Below are 4,880 nucleotides of genomic sequence, written 5' to 3'. Positions count from 1 at the left end.
TCAATAGGGTAGTAAATAATATATACAAACGAGCACAGTGCTGAGGGGAGGGGAAGGGGGAAGAGCAGAGGGGGAGGGGAAGCAGAGGGAAAGGTGGATTCAGTCTGGGCAGGCCTCTTGGAGGAGGTGAGCTCTCAGTAGGGCTTTGAAGAGGGGAAGAGAGTTACCCCCCCCAGCCTCAGCATCCTTCCCTCCCTGCCACCAGCTCAGTCCCGGCGGGGAGGATCTCCAGCTGTAGTCAGGGAGATGATGATCCTAAACAGAGAAGCAGCGTGGCTCAGTGGAAAGAGCCCGGGCTTGGGAGTCAGAGGTCGTGGAGTTCTAATCCCAGCCCTGCCTCTTGCCAGCTGTGTGACTTTGGGCAAGTCACTTCAGTTCTCTGTGCCTCAGTTCCCTCCTCTGTAAAATGGGGATGAAGACTGTGAGCCTCACGTGGGACAACCTCATTCCCCTGTATCTCCCCCAGCGCTTAGAACGGTGCTCTGCACGTAGTAAGCGTTTAACAAATACCAACATTATCATTATTATTCTCCGTGCCTCGGTTCCCTCCTCTTGAAAATGGGGATGAAAACTGTGAGCCCCACGTGGGACAACGTGATCACCTTGTATCCCCCAGGGTTTAGAACAGTGCTCTGCACCTAGTAAGCGTTTAACAAATACCACCATTTATTTTTTCAAAACCAGGGGCCAGGGATTAGGGTCTCATTAACAGTAATGCGATCCCTGGGGCCAGAGCGGTTTGGGCGACCCGAAGGAGCCCTGAGGCTACCAACTGGCCGCCCCCAGGCGGGCCCTGGGCCTTCCAGCTCAGGATACATGGTGACACCTTCCGGTCGGGAACAGTATTACGCTCCTCCCCGCCCCCCCCCCAATTCCCAACACCTCAGGTCTCATTCATTCAATACTATTTATTGAACGCTTACTATGTGCAGAGCACTTGGTCTCGGGTCAGTGAGCCCCAAAGCCCCGGGGGCGGCCTGACCTGCTCCGGCTGGGCCGGCCCGTCTGGATTTGGGCTGTTTCCCTTGGGCCCGGCTGGCCAAACTGGGCTGTTTCAGTTGTATTTACTGAGCGCCTACTGTGGGGAAGCAATAATAATAATAACGGCATTTGGTAAGCGCTTACTATGTGCCGGGCGCTGGGGTGGATACAAGCAAATCCGGTTGGACACAGTCCCTGTCCCACATGGGGCTCACAGTCTTAATCGCCGTTTTACAGAACTCGGACACCGAAGCGTGGCTCAGTGGAAAGAGCCCGGGCTTGGGAGTCAGAGGTCATGGGTTCGAATCCCGGCCCCGCCACTTGTCAACTGTGTGACTTTGGGCAAGTCGCTTCACTTCTCTGGGCCTCAGTGACCTCATCTGGAAAATGGGGATTAAGACTGTGAGCCTCACGTGGGACAACCTGATCGCCTTGTATCCCCACCCCCCCAGCGCTTACAACAGTGCTTTGCACATAGTAAGCGCTTAACAAATACCAGCATTATTATTATTAGAAGTTAAATGATTTGCCCAAGGCCACGTGGACGAGAAGTAGCAAAGCTGTGATTAGAACCCATGACCTCCTGACTCGCAAGGCCTACGCTCTATCCACTATGCCATGCTGCAGCCTGTTGCACGCTGCGAAAGCACTGGGCTAAGCGTTTGGAAGAGTACAACAACAATATAACAACTGTGTCCTGCTCACAATGAGCTCACAGTCTAGAGGGGGAGGCAGACATTAACAGAAATCAATCAATAAATTGATAGAGAACCAAATTAATTAAATAATAATAATGATGGCATTTGTTAAGTGCTTATTATGTGCCAAGCTAATATAAATCAATAGATAAATTAATAGAGAACCAAATTAATTAAATAGTAACAATGATGATATTTAAGCGTTTACCATGTACCAAGCTAATAGAAATCAATAGATAAGTTAATAGAGAATCAAATTAATTAAATAATGATGATGGTATTTGTTAAGCACTTACTATGTGCCAAGCACTGTTCTAAGCGCTGGGGGGGAATACAAGGTAATCGGGTTGTCCCATGTGGGGCTCACAGTCTTAATCCCCATTTTCCAGATGAGATAACTGAGGCCCAGAGAAGTGAAGCGACTTGCCCAAAGTCACACAGTTGACAAGTGGCGGAGCGGGGATTAGAACCCATGACCTCTGACTCCCAAGCCCAGGCTCTTTCCTCTGAGTCACGCTGCTTCTCATAATTAAATAAGTGTTCCGGCTGGGCTGCGCTAACCAGGCTGGGCCGAGCTGGGCTGACTGGACTGGGCCCTAATAATAATAATAATGTTGGTATTTGTTAAGCGCTTACTATGTGCAGAGCACTGTTCTAAGCGCTGGGGGAGATTTACAGGGTAATCAGGTTGTCCCACGTGAGGCACACAGTCTTCAACTCCATTTTACAGATGAGGGAACTGAGGCCCAGAGAAGTGAAGTGACTTGCCCACAGTCACACAGCTGACAAGTGGCAGAGCCGGGATTCGAACCCATGACCTCGGACTCCCAAGGCCGGGCTCTTTCCACTGAGCCGTGCTGCTTCTGGGCCACACTGTCTGGGCTGCGATGGGCTCTCTGAAGTGAGTGGATGGTGCTGGGCTGGGCCCTGCCGTCCGGGCTGGGCCCCGCTGGGGAAGCCCCATCTCAAACATCCCCGAACATCGTTGCCTCTGACCACCTACCGGCTCACTCCCCCAGGTCTCTGAGTTGGGGGGGGGGGGGTCCGTCCTACCTCCCTCCCCACCCCATCACGATTAGAGGCGGGAGGCAGGCAGGATAGAGGCCTAAGGAGCAGGACAGAGGAAACAGAGGAGCCGAAAGAGGGACAGGGACTGCACATAATAATAATAATGTTGGTATTTGTTAAGCGCTTACTATGTGCCGAGCACTGTTCTAAGCGCTGGGGTAGATACAGAGTAATCAGGTTGTCCCACGTGAGGCTCACAGTTAATCCCCATTTTACAGATGAGGTAACTGAGGCACAGAGAAGTTAAGTGACTTGCCCACAGTCACACGGCTGACAAGTGGCAGAGCTGGGATTCGAACACATGACCTCTGACTCCCAAGCCCGGGCTCTTTCCACTGAGCCACGCTGCTGCCCATATAGTAAGCGCTCAATAAATACTATTGAATGAATGAATGAATGAAAGTAGCAAGGCCTAGTAGAAAGAGTATCAGCCTGAGAGTCAGAGGATCTGAGTTCTAATCCCAGCTCTGCCAACTGCCTTAGGCCTCTCACTTTATTATTAATAATCATCATCATTGCATTTCTTAAGCACTTATTACATGCCGGGCACCGTACTAAGCGCTGGGGTGGATACAAGCAAATCCAGGCAGACCCAGTCCCTGTTCCATATAGGCTTCACAGTCTCAATCCCCATTTTACAGATGAGGTCACTGAGGCACAGAGAAGTGAAGTGACTTGGCCAAGGCCACACAGCAGACAAGTGGCAGAGCTGGGATTTAGAAGCCGTGGCTTTCTGCTTCCTAGGCCCGGGCTCTAACCACTATGCCATGTTGCTTCTTAACTTCTCTGAGCCTCAGTTTCCTTATCTTTGAAATGCCTGTTCTCCCTCCTACGTATCCTGAGAGCCCCGGCTGGGCCAGGGATTAGGTCTGACACTGTATCCCGTTTGGTCTGCTACTGAAGCAACGTGGAGAAGCAGTGTGGCTCAGTGGAAATAGCCGGGGCTTGGGAGTCAGAGGACGTGGGTTCTAATCCCGGCTCCGCCACTTGTCCGCTGTGTGGCCTTGAGCAAGCCACTTCACCTCTCTGTGCCTCAGTGACCTCCTCTTAAAAATGGGGCTTGAGACTGTGAGCTCCACGTGGGACAACCTGATTACCTTGTATCTACCCCAGTGTTTAGAACAGTGCTTGGCATGTAGTAAGTGCTTAACAAATACCATTTTAATTACTTCTGTCGCCACCGCCGTTCATTTGTTCATTCAATCATATTTCTTGAGCGCTTACTGTGTGCAGAGCACTGTAATAAGCGCTTGGGAGACTATAACAATAAGCTCATTGTGGGCGGGGAATGTAGTTGTAGGGTACTCTCCCAAGCGCTTAGGACAGTACCTTGCACACAGTTAAGCGCTCAGTAAATACGACTGAATGAATGGATAAGCAGATAGATCCTCAACCACCACCGGCGCAGATCGGCTCCAGGCCTGTACCTTCTACAGGAGACGGGGTCCAGCCCACTCCACTGCCTGCGTGCTTTCCAAGGAGGTCCCCACCTCGGTGCTCGGGCCCAGACCTCCCCTAGGAGAGGGTGCGAGCCCCCAGGGCCTGAGGGACTGGCCCTCCCCCAAGGTCAGTCAGTCATTCAGTCGATCAATCATTTTCATTGAGCATTTACTATGTGCAGATCACTGAACTAAGCACTTGGGAGAATACAACACAACAATGGATCAGACACATCCCCTGCCCACAGCGAGTTTACAGTCTAGAGGAGGAGACAGAAATTAACAGAAATAAATTACAGATATGTACATAAGTGCTGAGGGGGTGAATGAAGGGAGCAAGTCAGGGTGACGCAGAAGGGAGAGGGAGAAAAGGAAATGAGGGCTTAGTCAGGGAAGGCCTCTTGGAGATGTACCTTCAATAAGGTTTTGAAGGTGGGGAGAGGCCAGCAGAGTATGGTCGAACCCCAGGGCGACCCCAGCCCCGGCCACAGGAACCCCAGTCCCTCTGCAGAGGATTCCCCTCCTCCCCCGGGTACTCCTCTGCAGCGGAGACCTCACGTGTGACCTCAAAGCGAACCTAAGGCCATCAGCCCTCACCCTCATGGGCTGGCATTGAGCATCCCCTAAACCCTAACAACACTGATTAGAAGCAGGGGAGACAGGCAAGGTAGAGGGCTAAGGAACAGGACACGGG

Source organism: Ornithorhynchus anatinus, chromosome 7 (genome assembly GCF_004115215.2).
Source record: "Ornithorhynchus anatinus isolate Pmale09 chromosome 7, mOrnAna1.pri.v4, whole genome shotgun sequence".
In the NCBI taxonomy this organism is placed as follows: Eukaryota; Metazoa; Chordata; class Mammalia; order Monotremata; family Ornithorhynchidae; genus Ornithorhynchus; species Ornithorhynchus anatinus.
This window is presented reverse-complemented; position numbering follows the sequence as displayed.